This window comes from Lissotriton helveticus, chromosome 10, assembly GCF_964261635.1.
Source record: "Lissotriton helveticus chromosome 10, aLisHel1.1, whole genome shotgun sequence".
Lineage (NCBI taxonomy): Eukaryota > Metazoa > Chordata > Amphibia > Caudata > Salamandridae > Lissotriton > Lissotriton helveticus.
Genome location: NC_136071.1, coordinates 430,673,397 through 430,689,285, shown reverse-complemented (window position 1 = coordinate 430,689,285; position 15,889 = coordinate 430,673,397). Strand labels below are relative to the sequence as shown.

At 44.1% G+C, this 15,889-nt stretch overlaps 1 long non-coding RNA gene across 2 annotated transcripts in view; it reads right to left on the bottom strand.

The window, feature by feature from the left end:
- Nucleotides 1-15,312, bottom strand: part of LOC144784254 (uncharacterized) — an 88,950-nt gene extending 73,638 nt beyond the window's left edge. For both annotated transcript variants that reach the window (XR_013601624.1, XR_013601623.1), the window contains exons 1-2: nt 15,189-15,312; nt 14,915-15,086 (exon numbers count right to left, since the gene is read on the bottom strand). This is a non-coding gene — a long non-coding RNA (uncharacterized LOC144784254). The remainder of the gene's footprint in view (nt 1-14,914; nt 15,087-15,188) is intronic.
- Nucleotides 15,313-15,889: the final 577 nt, after the last annotated feature.

The following is a 15,889-nucleotide window of genomic DNA, read 5'->3' as shown; positions in this document are numbered from 1 at the left end:
ATAAAATTCTTCAACACCCGATTAAATCTCCCCACTTGCCCATTCTCATGTGGTTCGTATAAAGAGGTTAACCTGTGAACAACATTGCATTCTTTAAGAAATACAGACATTTCCACAGAGGTTAACTGCACACCGTTATCAGTGACCATTACTGAAGGGCAACCTTCTCTAGTAAAAATGTCTTTGAAAAATCCTATTACCGCTTCAGTGGAAGCTTTAGGAACAAATTTAACTTCCGGCCACTTGGAGTGATAATCTATCATAACCAAAGCATACCTTGAAGACTCTGGTAACATGTGGAAAGGCCCAGGAATGTCGAATGCAACTTTCTCCCACGGTTCAGATGGCCATTTTACTATTTTAAGAGGTGGAGTAACAGTCTTCAACATTCTATCACTAGATGCACAATCTTGACATTCTCTGACAGTTCTATCAATAAATCTATCAACTCCAGGCCACCAAAAATACGACCTAACCAACCTCTTCATAGAAGAAATGCCAGGATGAGTTTTATGTGCAACCTTAAGTATGACATCCTGCATTCCCTCCGGAGGAACGCACTTACCAGACTTAAAAATAAAACCAGATTCTAGCTCAAATTCCTCTTCCACATTATAGAATGGTAACAGCTCCGCTCTAACTCTATCTTTACTTGGCCATCCCTCACTGATATAACCCTTGAGTTCCTCCCATTTAGTATCCTTCTGTACACAATCCAACCACAAAGATTCAGATATATCTTGAAATTTATCTTGTAAAACATCTTGAACAGTAACTACAAAATCCCTTTCATTTAGTGCACCCACTACATCCTGCTCACATGGCAGACGCGATAAACAGTCAGCTGTAACATTCTTTTTGCCAGGGACATAATAGGTGACAAAATTATATTCCTGTAACCTTGAGGAAAGTCTGGCTATCCTAGCTGTGGAATTCCATCCACCACCAACTGATAAAATATTGACCAACGGTTTGTGGTCTGTCCTAAGAGAAAATTTTGAACCCCAAACATACAACCTAAAATGTTCAATTGCCCAGACACAAGCAAGGAGTTCCCTCTCTATCACCGCATACTTTCTCTCACACTCATTGAGAGTTCTAGATGCGAATGCTACAATCCACTCATTATTACCTTCTTTCTGTGACAATACACTACCTAAGCCATACAAACTTGCATCCACTGTAATTACACATTCTATGTTCATACGAAACGGTTTAAGTGTAGGTGAAAGTATAATATAATTTTTGATTGTCTCAAAAGCCTGTTGTTGTGCAACATACCACTTAAACTCTTCTCCTTGCCTCAACAATTTTCTTAGGGGTTCCATCTTAATAGCAAAGTTTACTACAAATTTGCTGTAATATTCGCACATTCCAGCAAACGACAACAGCTGATCTTTATTCGTTGGAGCGGGCGCTTTAATAATTGCATCTACATTAGATTTTTTTGGAACAACACCATCCCCCGATAGTGTGTGTCCTAAATACTCAACTGACTCCTGAAATAACTTACATTTATGTGCCTTAAGCGTTAAACCAATCTTCTGCATATTTCTTGTAAATGGGTCTCATGTTTGCCCACATTCTTTGAAAAAACTAAAATGTCGTCTTGAAAACATTTTACGAACATATCCAAATCTCTGAATATATGAAACATTGTCCTTTGGAATACGGACGCCGCTGATGCAAGACCAAACGGCATACGTATGTATTGGAATAAACCCTGAGGTGTTATGAATGCTGTGAGTTTCCTAGATGCTTCCGTTAATTCAATTTGGTGGTAAGCTGATCTTAAATCTAAGGTTGAAAAAATGTTTGCGCCCTCTAACATTGACACCAACTCATTAATATTAGGCAAAGGATGACAGTGAATTACAATGTTGGCATTTAATGCCCTTAAATCCACACGCAATTTTAATTTTTGATCCGGTTTTCTTACCAAAACTATGGGAGAAACCCATTCTGATGATTCAATTGGTTCAATGATTCCCTCATCAAGTAAATCCTTCAACATGCCTTTAAGTTCTTCCCTGATGTTGATGGGTACACCTCTAAGTTTTTGTACTACTGGTGTATGATTCCTTTTGAGAACAATGTTATGTGAAAAATTTTTGAGTTTTCCTAGCTTCTGACAAAAAACAGAACTAAAAGATTTTACTAGATTACAGCCTTTCTCAACATTGGTAAGCTTTACACTAGATGGATCAATTGCAGAAACAGTACCCATAAGACTTTCATCACAAAGAGAAATGGGATCTTTAGCACGTGGATTTATCTGGATTCCTAATTTCCATTGATCAATCCATCCTAAAACATTAACTCCTTTGAGGGAAATGTACAATTTTATGTCAGCCTTCCTATTCTTAAATTGAATCACCACCCGAAAAAATCCAATTATATCAATTTTTGTACCAGAAAAATTCTTTGCAGAAATATCGGATTCTTTAATTTCATCTAACATTTCAGACTTGGCTAAAGTGTTGCTGAAATATTCTTGTGTTATAATAGTCCATGGTGAACCCGAATCCACCATAAGAGACAACTCCTTTTCACAAATCTTGAAAATGCAATTAGGTGATTTAAGATGTAATAATGATTGGTCATCAATGATAGATACTACAAAACCATTTGTTTGTGACTCAATATCATTAATAACATTTACGTTTTCTTCTACTACTAAAGAAACAGAACCCTTATTGTGAGTTTGTGTGCGTTTGTCTCTACACATATTGCTAAAATGACCAATTCTCTTACAGAAATTACATTCTTTCTTTAGTGCTGGACAACCTGGAAAAGAAGCATAGTGAGATTTGTTTCCACATCTAAAACATATACCTTGAATATTACTAAATTCATTAGGTTTTTGAGTAAAAAATTGTTTAGGTCTAAATGAAGTATATTTTGTTGAAAGTTGATTAGCAACTAGCTTGTTATCTTGTCTATTTTTTATAACACAAACTTCTTCTTCAGGAACTTTCTTCTCCGTGTTATTCCTAATAGTGTTCATCCATAAGTCAGATTGTTCTTGAGCTTTAGCTATTGCAATCGTCGCTGTAAGATTGGGATCACCCATAACCCAAAGTTTGTCTTGTATCTTTTTGCATTTAACATGTACGATAATCTGATCTCGTATCATTTCATCTGTCATTATACCAAAATTGCAATGTAAACTTAAAGATCTTAAAGATGTTAAAAAGTCATCAAAAGATTCGTCTTCCTTCTGTTTCCTAGTGTAAAATTTGAACTGGTTCAAAGCAATACTGACATTAGGTTTAAATCTTTTCTCAAGTCTTGCTAAGGCTTCAGTATAAACATTCATGGAATCTCCCCCTCCATCACTCTGAGAGATTATTTGGGGTAATGATCTAAAAATGACTTGTCCTTCAGAACCAAGGCAATGCAAAATAATGCTTTTCTTCCTCTCAGAGCCCATTCTTTCACCATCAATAGCCTTCATATAAGTCATGAATTCCTCTTTCCACCTTGCCCAAGGCATGGGTGGATCTCCTTTGAGTTGTAAAAATTTTGCAGGAGGATCAAATTGCATATTCATTTGTAAATTATACTGATAGTTATGACACTAAACTATTGATGATAGTATTTTGCCAGTAGCTGGAATAAAGTATATGGTGTAGGTAGTCTTAAAAATATAATTTTCGAAATTCCCACAAAAAAAATTAAAATGAACAATCACTTACTTCCAAGCGTTGTACCAAAATTGTGTCGAAAAACGAAGTATGTAAGTCCTCTATATCGGCAAAAGAAATACGTTGCGTTACCAGGGCAACAAGTTAATAATAACAAAATGGCCGCTGTACGTGTGACGTAGTGAACGTGAAGACGCGGTGAACGCTATGCGTCATCAGAAATCATTGCGCATGTGCAGTTCTAGTATGAGACACTCGAAAACGAACATCGGGAAAGTATTTACTTTTGAAACTCTTCGTGTGTCCCAAAGTCAATAAACAGGTAAATAAACATCAGATTTTTAAAAAAAATGTTAAACGAGTGTCGCGCACAGAGGATAAAATAGGATTTAAGAAAAAGGATGTTTAAATATGACACGGTACAAAACACTAAGAAAAATGAAGTCAAAGTCTGTTTAAATTAAGAGTAAAATACAGCCGCAGGTGCAATCAGAGCACAGTAACACTCCTTTCAGCCGCAGGTACAATCATAGTACATTAAGAGAAAATTATGTTTCAAAATACATACCAAGACTGCAATAAAATTTGAAAAAAGGATGAAAAGATGGGTTCAACACCACCCAATTCCGTGCTGCTTAGTGGTGATTTCCTTCGTCGCCATATTTTGTTAAATAATCAGGAAAATGTAGTAAAAATATGATGTGTCTTTATTGGCAGCACGGCAATCCATCTTCATGCATCAGAGTCCAGCTGTAACTGACTCTCAGCAAAACAGCATCATAGTTCCACCAACATGTGGAATATAGAACACCATTAAATAAAAACATGTCGCATGCAATGGCATGCGACCATAACCATACTACTTATAGGGATATACATTAAATAAGAATATAACATATGGCCTTACTCCAGAGCAGTATAGACTGCAGTTTAGAAACTCCAAGAAGAGAGAGTCTGAGACTTGGATGGAGTGTGTGAATTTGTACTCGCGTGCACTGGAAGGTTGGATGAAGGGCAGTAAAGTAACTGATTTTAAGAGGTTGTTGCATTTAATCAGTTGGGAGCACTTGAATAGTCTTTGTGTTCCAGAGCTGCACCAGCATCTTTTAGACAGCAAGCTGACAGACCCCATTGAGCTTGCTAAGGAGGCGGACCGCTGGACCAGTACCAGGGTCCACAGAGGAATTGTGGGTACCACGGCCAAAGGTGGGCATGGTCCCCAGCAGAAGAGTGGGGGGTACATGGGTAACCAAAAGGAGTTCTCACAAGGGCCCCAAAATAGTTCCCAGGGAAAGGAATCCCAACCCCCCAAACCTAGACAGCCATGGCCCCCTAAGGGCAGGCGGGACAATAGAGACAGAAGGGATAACCAAGGTCCCCCTACCTGCTATAACTGCAACGAGGTGGGCCACATTGCTCCAAGCTGTCCCAAGAAGAAGCTAGCACCCACTGGTGCCCCCGCCCCAGCGTTAGCTAGTGTAGCTTTGGGAGGGGATTTGGTTTCTAGTGACTGGGGGGAGCTGGCAGTTATGACCCTTGCCTCTCTAGGAGACCAAGAGGTGGTCCAGGAAACCTTACTGCCCTCTAACACTAAGAAATATGGGCAGAAGGTGACCATCAATGGAAGGGAGGTTGAGGCTCTGAGAGACACAGGAGCCAACGTGACATCCGTGAAGTGTCAGTGGGTGTCTGAAGAGCAAATTATCCCTGATGTACTCTGCCCGGTAGTGGCCGCTGACAGCTCAGTGCACCTCTGCAAGTTGGCCCGTGTTCCCTTTGCATGGGGGGGAGTCTCTGGTCTTTTGGAAGTAGTTGTCAGTGATGCCTTGCCTGTAGACTGTCTGTTAGGTAACGACCTGGAGAGTTCTCTATGGAAGGATGTAGAACACAGAACTCACTTGGAGATGTTGGGTCTGCCTGCGTGGATCTGTGTGACCACGCGTGCTATGGCAGCCAGTAAGGGTGATTCAGCAGTACTGGAGCCTGAAACAGTGGCCCAGAGACCTGCCAGGAGAGGAAGAGGCAGAGGGCGTGGGAAACCAGCCCCAGCCGTTCCCACGGTCCAGGAGGAAGCAGAACCTGAGGGGGATGCCCTGGAACCTACAGGGGAACAGGTGGCCGAACTGGGAGACCTACCTGAGCTGACCCATTGGCAGCAGGAAGGTGGTCCCTCCCGGGAGGAATTCTGCCAGGCGCAGGAAGAATGCCCTTCCCTCATTGGTCTGCGGCAACAGGCTATAGATCAGGCAGCAGGTGGAGTAGCCAGATATCACTTTATCTACTGGGAAGATGACCTACAATATAGCGAGCCTAAGTTTGCTGAGCCCTGTGCAGCCCGTGTGCTGGTGGTACCCGAGCGCTTCAGAAACTTCCTAATGGGTCTGGCTCATGACGTTCCTCTTGCAGGACATCTGGGGCAAGACAAGACCCTGAACCGGATTGTCACCCACTTCCACTGGCCCCAGATGAGAAAGCACGTTGGTTCCTTTTGCAGATCTTGCCAAACCTGTCAAGCCAGTGGCAAGACTGGAATGAAGTTGAAGGCACCCCTTCAGCCCTTCCCAGTGGTAAGCACCCCTTTCGAGCGGGTGGGCATAGACATTGTAGGGCCCCTGGACCCCAAGACAGCCTTAGGCAACAGGTTCATCCTGGTCTTGGTAGACCATGCCACCTGGTACCCGGAAGCAGTCCCTCTCAGGACAATCACAGCACCCATGGTGGGCCGTGCATTGATGGGGATCTTTTCCCGTGTGGGGTTCCCCAGAGAGGTGGTCTCCGACCGGGGTACCATCTTCATCTCTAAGTACATGAAGTCTCTGTGGTAGGAGTGTTGGGTAACTTATAAGTTCACCACTCCTTACCACCCTCAAGGAAATGGGTTGGTTGAAAGGTTCAACCGGACCCTGAAAGGTATGATTATGGGCCTACCGGAGCCCATGAGATGGAATTGGGACGTCTTGTTACCATGCCTGTTGTTTGCCTACAGGGAGGTGCCTCAGTAGTCCTTAGGGTTCAGTCCCTTTGAGCTCCTGTATGGCCACCCTGTTAGAGGACCTCTCTCACTGGTGAAGGAGGGTTGGGAAAAGTCCCGTGGGAAAACCCCCCAGGATGTGTTCAGCTATGTGCTGGCCATCCGCAACCAGACACAACGCTTCAGGAAGCTCGCTCAGGCGAACCTGGAAGCAAGCCAGGAAGAAATGAAAAGATGGTACGACCAGAATACCACTCTGGTCGAATTTCAACCTTAGCAGAAAGTGTGGTTGATGGCGACAGTGGAGCTTGCGCGCTCCAAGACAAGTGGACTGGGCCATATGAGGTGGTGGAAAGGAAGAGTGAGGTACCCTACCTGGTTAACCTGAGGACTCCCAGGCAGCCCCTGAGAGTCTTGCATGTGAACTGCCTCAAACCACACTTTGAGAGCTCTGAAGTGACTATGCTCATGGCTACAGATGCAGGAATGGAAGAGGATAGTGATCCTCTCCCTGACCTCCTGGCAGTTAAGCAGCAAGATAGGTCAGTGGATGGTGTGGTCCTCTCGCCCACCCTGACCCCAGAGCATCAGAGGGACTGTCACCAAGTGTTGGGTCAGTTCTCCTCCCTGTTCTCCATGACCCCAGGTATCACCAACTGGTGCGTCCATGATGTGGACACTGGAGACAGTCTGCCTGTGAAACACAAAATTTACAGGGTAGCTGACAAGGTCAGGGCCAGCATCAAGGAAGAAGTTTCCAAGATGTTGGCGCTAGGGGTGATTGAGCCCTCCAGCAGCCCCTGGGCTAGCCCAGTGGTCTTGGTGCCCAAGAAAGCTGCTGTGCCCGGTGGCCCTCCAGAACTCCGGTTTTGCGTGGACTACCGTGGGCTCAATGCGGTCACGAAGACTGACGCACACCCCATCCCCAGAGCTGATGAGCTTGTGGATCGGTTGGGAGCTGCCCAGTACTTCAGTACATTTGATTTGACTTCTGGGTACTGGCAGATTGCCTTAACTGATGGGGCCAAAGAGAGGTCAGCATTTTCAACGTCAGAGGGGCACTTCCAGTTCCGAGTCATGCCCTTTGGGTTGAAGAATGCCCCTGCCACGTTCCAGAGACTGGTTAGCCAGGTACTGTCCGGGCTGAAGGAATTCAGCGCCGCATACCTGGATGACATTGCTGTGTTCAGCTCCACGTGGGAGGAACACTTGCAACACCTCTGTGAAGTGTTGAAGGCTCTGCAAAGAGCAGGACTCACTATCAAGGCCAGCAAGTGCCAGATAGGGCAGGGATCGGTGGTGTATTTGGGACACCAGGTGGGGAGCGGCCAGGTGGCACCCCTACAGGCAAAGATTGATACCATTCTGGCTTGGGAGCCCCCAAGACCCAGACAGAGGTGAGAGCCTTCGTAGGACTCACCGGGTATTACAGACGGTTTGTCAAGCGATATGGCACCATTGTCGCCCCCTTGACAGAACTCACTTCCAAAAAATTGCCCAAAAGAGTGGACTGGACTGAAACCTGCCAGACTGCTTTTGAAACCCTGAAAACTGCTATGTGCACAGCACCGGTGCTCAAGGCACCTGACTTTTCCAGTGAGTTCATAGTATAGACAGAAGCTTCAGAGCATGGTGTGGGAGCAGTACTCTCACAAATCACTGAGGAGGGAGGAGACCAGCCGGTAGCTTTCATTAGTAGGAGGCTACTCCCCAGGGAACAGAGGTGGAGTGCGATTGAGAGGGAAGCATTTGCTGTGGTCTGGGCTCTAAAGAAGCTGAGGCCCTACCTGTCTGGGACTCACTTCCGTGTTCAGACCGACCACAGGCCCCTCAGATGGTTAATGCAAATGAGGGGTGAGAACCCAAAACTGTTGAGGTGGTCCATCTCCCTACAGGGAATGGACTTCACGGTGGAACACCGCCCTGGCACAGAACACGCCAATGCCGATGGTCTGTCCAGGTTTTTCCGCCTTAGTGAAGAGAACTCCCAAGCGGGTGGGTAGTTCTCCCCACTTTCAGCTGGAGGGGACACGTGTTAGACCTGGCATCTTTGGCGTGGTTTTCCCCTATCTTTTTGCCTCTACCTTCTGTATTTTTGATGCTGTGCTGGTTTTCGTTTTTTGCTGGTTTAGATGCTTTGGACACTCTGCCACTGCTGATCAGTGCCAGAGTGTAAGTGCTCCCTATGTAAAGTGTTATTCTGATTGGATATACATGTTTGGCATATTTGTATCACCATGAAGTCCCTAGTAAAGTGCACTGGGTGTGCCAGGGCTGGTGATGACAAATGCTACTAGTGGGCCAGCAGCACTGATTGTGCCACCCACAGGAGTAGCCCTAAAATGATGTCTCAGGCCTGACACTGCAGTGCCTGTATGCAGTTTAGAAACTGCCATGTCCTCCTGGCCAGTGTCCCCACTGACCAGGCCTAACCCTTCCCTTTTTGTGCGCATCAGTCACCCCTATGGAAGACCCAAGGTACCCCCCTGGGCAGGGTGCAGTGTATGTAAAAGGTAGAGCATGTACTAGTGCAGGTAACATGCTCTGATAGTGAATGGCAGCCATTTTCGTTTTTCACTATTGTAAGGCTATCTGGCTCCATAGATTAACATGGGGGATGCTGGCTACAGTGGTTAACAGCATTTCTTCCCATAGGAACCAGATAGGACATAAGTATCTAGTATCCCTGAACTCAGAATTTAATAACACATCTTTTAGGAAAGGTTGTTTTTAAATCCTGTGTTTGAGAACAGCACTTTTAGAAAGTTGCTGTTCTCTTGTCTGACCCTTCTGTGTGCCTTGGTCTGCTTGTGTATTGACTGTCTGATTTGAGAGTGACAGGGGCTGGGCATTCCCCAGGAGGTTGGCTGAGTCAGCCCTAGGCTGAATGACTGCATTTGCAACTGGAGTGGTGGAAGGAGTTAGCACCTGGGCCTGAATAGGGCTGTGCCTGCCTTCCACAATGCTGGCTCCCCCTCCTGCTGGGCGGCTGATGACCCTGCCCCTCACTCTGAAAGGAAAGAAGAAGCCAGCAAAACAAAGTACTCAGGAAACACCCAGAACTGGTTCAGACCGGGCTCAGGGCCCACATGCACAGAGAGAACAAAGACTTTAGGGGTATAAGTACAGGACCCCTGACAACAGAAAATTAGATCATCCTGGAATCAAGAAGGAACCTCTGCCAAGGAGAAAGCTGAAACTGAAGAAGGAAGACTGTCCTGCTGTTGCTCTGCTGGACTGACCTGCTGCTTTGCTGCCAAGGAGAGGGGAAGGACTTTGCTGCTGAGCTGTGTCCCCTGTCTTGAAGGAATCTCCAAGGGCCTGAGTAGAGCTGGCTCCCTGTTCTGAAGTCCCAGGAACAAAAGGACTTCACCCCCAGCTTCCCTGAACTCTGCTGATAGAGTTCTGTCCTTCCTAGAGTGCTTGATCCAGTTGTGGGGCCTCTGGAAGTTGTACCTGTGCTGGGAAGCTTGAAACTAAGCTTGAGAGACCTTTGAAATTGAAAAGTGTCGCAGTGCTCGCTTGCAGAGCGCATCCTCGACAGTGCGAGAAGATTTGCATCCTTCGTTTGCGGGACGCACCAGACCGGTGCGGGAAAATCGAACATCGCTGCGAGTGTCGTCGCAGAGCCTGTCGTCGCTGGGTGAGATCGCCGCACCTCTTGCTTGCGGACCACATCACGTCGCTGCGAGCATCATCGCAGAATCATCGCATCGAGGAGCTGCGAGAGAGAGGATCACCGCCGGACCGCGCATCGTCGCCCCGGAGATCGTCGCAGCCCCTACGAGATCGTCGCATCGTGCCTTTGCGAGAACAAACTTCCTTCGGAACCTACGCACCAGAATCCATACAAGTGGCCTTCCTCCCCATACAGAACGGATTCGTCGCAACACGCCCGCTGCTGCAGCGGGGATGTCGCAATCGCCTCTCCAGGGTCTCAGGAGCAACGCATCGCTTGTTTTCCACTGCACCAGCTTCTGCTTTTGGAACTTTGCTGCAACTAAAAAAGGCACTGTGAGTAAACGTGACGCAACTGTGAACTGTGAACTTTTCACGCATCAGTAGAGAATTCTGTCGCAACGTAGAGAATTCTATTGCAACCTAAAGAATTTTAACGCAACCTCAAGAACTCTTTTGAAATCATATTCTTGAACTGTGTATGTGTCGTTTTGGTCTTGTGTAGTTTAGATTAAATACCTTTATTTTTCTAAACAGTTGTGGAGTCAGTTTGTGGTGTTTTCACTGTGTTACTGTGAGTGTTGGTACAAATACTTTACGCATTGCCTCTGGTTAGCCTAGACTGCTCGTGCCAAGCTACCTAGAGGGTGAGCAGGGGTTATCTCAGAGGGTTATCTCCTTGCCCTGACTAGAATCAAGGGTCCCTATTTGGACAGTGGTACCTACCTCTGCCAACTAGAGACCCCCAGTTCTAACACCACTTAATTGCAGGTTAATTGCAGGTTCTCTGGGACGTGGAAGGAAAGGAACCAATGTAACTAGCCCAGTAGATTGTGAGGCCATTGTTATGATATAATAACAAAATGGTTCTTGTTACTGAACAATGTATATAAAATCACTTTGTATATTTCAATCTTTGTGGTAATTGATCCTGAAAATGTTCTCTCCCCAAACAAATATTCAATTATAGGATTCAAATCCACATTAATAGTGAAATGCTGGTTACCTTTATTCTTCAGGATTGTTCCCGGTTATTTATTTCCACTTGGTTGCTTGTACCAGTGATTTTCCTTTAGTCGATGAGTTGGTTGCAAAAAAACGTAGTTCAAATAGGGCATTAGCAAGTGGTGCCTGTTACTATTCCTTTTGGAGGAGTCGGACGAAAGCTGACACGAGTGACGCGGGTGCGGACAAGCAGAGACCGGAAGACCATACGGTAAGGAAAATCAACCCCCTACCTTAAACCAAAACCCTATATAGAGATCAAACAAACAACATAAGATGCTTCTCCTCAATCTATTTGTAGAAGGCGCACGAGTAACAGAGCGCGAGAATATCAAGATGGTATCTGAACCCACCCGATCCAACAATCAGCGCACGCTGAGACTAGGTAGGTTCTATTAAGCGGTATACCCTAACATGAATATAAAAAATTAGTCACGAACAAGGACTAAAGGGTACTTGTTGCATTCTAGACTCTAAAAAGGTGAATGAAGAGACGGCAATTTCTTGCCCTACAGTCGTGCAGAAGACCAACATCCACCCAACTAGCATCCCCTGCAATAAGGTACATCTATTAAACCTGAAAAATGTGATTTATAGTAACATCTCCTCAATAGCGCAACGTAAATAAAACCAAATCCTTCGTATATCGCCCCACAGGTGAGCAATAGCGTGTCAATACCACCTGAAAAAATTTGAACAAAGGTACCCAAAGAGCAACATTTAAAAGGACCCCCAGGTAATAAAAGAACATATATAGTCAATAAAACCCAGAAGAGTAGGAGCAAACGTTGTGTAAACGTAAAAAACTTTATTTTTGCAGACTAAATCGAGAACAGAGATGCTATTTTATGCCAAATTTGAAATAAATCTGCAGCCAGACAAAAAGGAAATGTTATAAGGTAATCGAAATTGAGTATGAGTGATTACCATTTAAAAGTGCAATCATGGGACATGAAATCAGTAAATGCGTAATGGGGAGGTGGCTGTAGTACCTATAGGAATCCCTCTAACAAATATTCTCCTGTTCGGAAATAAGAGTTGTTGCGGGTGGGAGGTCTATTCCCCAACAAAAGCCCACATACTGGAATTATATCATCATGTATGACCTGGAATTATATCATCATGTATGACCTAAGAGTAAAGATGTGTCGTGTTAGGATGGAGACAAGAGTTATGTTCACCAAGTGTATGTTAATTAAAAAAGGCTGATGAGAAATGAATATAAGAATAAGTGGTTAACCCAGTAGAGAGCAATTGAACTTTTAACAACCTGTACAAACTATCAGTACAACTGAGTACATGTAAAGACTCTCAAAAATGAATAGCTGTAATATACAAATGATAAACCTGTGGTTTGATGGAAAATATTGATCTTAAATATGTTTACCAACAGGAATTCTTTGAATGAGGCAACCATCCAGTGCCACATAACAGGAGAGACATAAAACCTTTAGTCTTGACAAAGATGGCACACGATTGAAAGAGTCCATCGAAACGCGTCGACGCCCACTAGTGCACAATCAAACAATTTAGCTCACCCCAAGAACAACAAAATGAAGCGGGTCTAGGTTGAGCTTTAAACAAGGGTTTTGATGTGCATAACTTTTATGACAAATTGTTGTTGTCTCTGTGTGTCTCTCCCCCCTTTTTTCCCTTTATTGCATTCCTTTATTGCATAATTACTCCCCACTAGGTGATAATTTAATATATAGATGATTGATTTTTACATGAGAATGTGTTTACTACAGATGAATTAAGATTGTGTTTTTTATGTTGGAACAAATGTTTTTCAAGAAATGACTATGTGTTTTTATGTATTTTAATAAAATTTGTATACTTTTTATAATAATTTGTTTCTGTTTATGTTTAAATTTAACTAAGCTTTGTGTCCAATTCCAATATTTGGGCTTATTCTCTCAGTACCTTGTCCAAGGGAAAATACTTGAATTTACTGCAAAAAAAAAATAACACAAAATGGCCACCACGTAGGAGATGACCTTAGCGTGATGACATCACACGTTTAGACGCAGCATATCGGACGTTGCGTTCTATTGCCTGTGCAAGTTCAGCACACGGCAAGTCAGAACACGCAGCTTCGGGTGATCTGCGTCTCAAGATGGAACGTCGCCTCGGGTTGAAAGATGCACACTCAACCGCGACAACCATCTGAAGGTACCCTTTACAAATATACTTTAAAATTTACTCAGGATCGCCGAGAGAAGGTTCCGAGGATGTGGAAGAATGAATACAATTTCCTCCGCTCAGATGTTAAGCTTCAATTATTTGTCAATAGAATCTTCTCTTTTTTTATAAATTTTCAATTGTAGATCTTCGCTAATATCGGACAGTGTGCTCTGCTTGCTTGTCAAAACTACTGCCCGTAAACAGAGTATTTGAGAGAGAAAAAAATATATATTCTTTTTTCTTCTTTAAAAAAGAAAAAATAATAATAATATTGTCGAGGGGAACGCAGTCCAGGTTCCGTCCAACAGGTTTAAATTAATCCCATCTTGTCGCCATTGTTGTAAGGACTGCACAACAATGTATATTCAAGTAAAAGCTGTTTAATAGCAAGCAGGTACAGGGAGATACAACCATACACAAAGAGGCTTACTGGATAACTGCCCAGTAATCATTCTGGAATACATTACATCATGTGGAACTATGTTACCTGTAGTCATGGACACCAAGATAGAAGGATGCCACATCTCCCCACTGTCCTACCTCAACTCTAGCCCCTCCCTCTGCAGTTTCCTTTCATCTCTTTTCACTTAACACCAGTAGCCTTGTGTCCCCTGTGGTCTTCGACCTCCTGTACTTCACCTCAAGTCCAGCCCTCCTTCTCCTGCTGACCTATATCACCTTTCTCCCGCCATTGTTCTTGTCACCAGTAGCAGCACTTACCCTGTTGTCCTGTCTCACCTCTGTCCGCCTTCTTGTTTCCCTGCCTGACCTCTTACCTCACATCTCCACAATGGCTTCCCTCAACCTCTAGCTCCTTCCCTCACAACGCCCTGTCACCTCTGACAAACATCCTGTAGTGCCCCATATCCGTTCTAACCCTTCTACCCGCTACCCCATCTGCCCTTTATCATCTCTGCCCACGAGCTCTGTACTTCCTCTGGGCATCACCCCTTTGTGTATATATCTCAGGTCGGTCAGAGAGACATTGCCCTCTCGAGGGAGGCCCGTAGTGTGTGTGGGGACGGTGAAAGCTTCACATACCATTGGATTGGACAAAATGTGGTAACCGGAAGTGGAGCCGGTCTAGATGGTACACAAAGACACCTGAGCCCAGAACAGCCTTCGCTACGGTTTAGGCTAGTTTTCATACAAGACAGGCTTTCACGGGAATCGAAAAATACAGTCAAATGAAAACAAATGATCAGATACTTTTCTCATACGTACAAGCATTTGACACACTTTAATCAATGTTTTCAAAATGTTGCATATTTTAAAAGCACAGGCCAACCATAATGTGCTGCATATTATAATAGGAGACGATAAAACACTGTAAATGAAATCATTTTTTCCAGTTTCGCAGATAGGCTTTGAACAATGCACATTTTATCAACACTCCCCAGCCCCAGCCGCTTATTTTGAGCCCACTCACATGCTCTGGATGGCCTGCTCCTCCCCCGCACTCTGCCGTGGGGCCCACATAAGGTGGCAAAGGAGCCTAGGTCTTCCCCTTTGGCTCGCCCCCTCTTTCTACTACGACACTCTGTCTTTCTCTCTTTCTTTTGCGCTGGCTGTGTCCTTTGTCGCTTTTCAGAGAATTTGACCTGGAAGGGATGGAATAAAGTGTGAGACTAAAATATATGACACAGTTCAGCTGTCAAATAAAGACTAATGGTACAGATAAGGGGGGAGTCCATAAAACGTACCTCAATCAGAAGTAACCAGTCACCTCTGCTGACGACTCTCCCTCAAGAAAAGTCAAGAACTAACCGCGGCCGCTGTGTGTTTTTAACAGCGAGCGCAGTGATTGTTATGTCACCTATGACCCTCACGCGCGAGCTGAAAGATGGTGCATCAGAACCGTTAGAGATGCGTCTCCAAGCTAACGCCATGGTTTCTTTGTGACGCAGCAGTGAGCGTTCCATCTGGGCGACACATTCCACCGACTGATATGAGCATTGTTGTGTCCTTGAAAAGAAAAGGGACAGATATAGATTGCAACATTTTAAAATCTCCCACTAATGTTAAAAGTCCTGATTTATTTTCAGGTTCGTTTTTATCAAATTACACAATATATATAATATGTTTTCTTTTAACATAAAAACAAACAAAAACAACTTCTACATAAAAACTTGCTTAACAAGCAAATGCTCTTGCTGAATTCTACGGAAATGTATAACGCTTATAGTTCATGCGTCTAAATTTTGAATTATGTACCCTTTCTCCCAGAAATAATAACGTTTAAGTGAGCAGGATACCAACCATTTCCATTTCGTTTGACCATTGTATATTTTTGAAAACCTCACCAATGATGCTCAACTGTTTTTAATGTTGTATGAACAAGTAATGCAATAGTTATCAAATCAAATAAAAATATACTTTATTGACAATCAAGTCTATTAAAGTG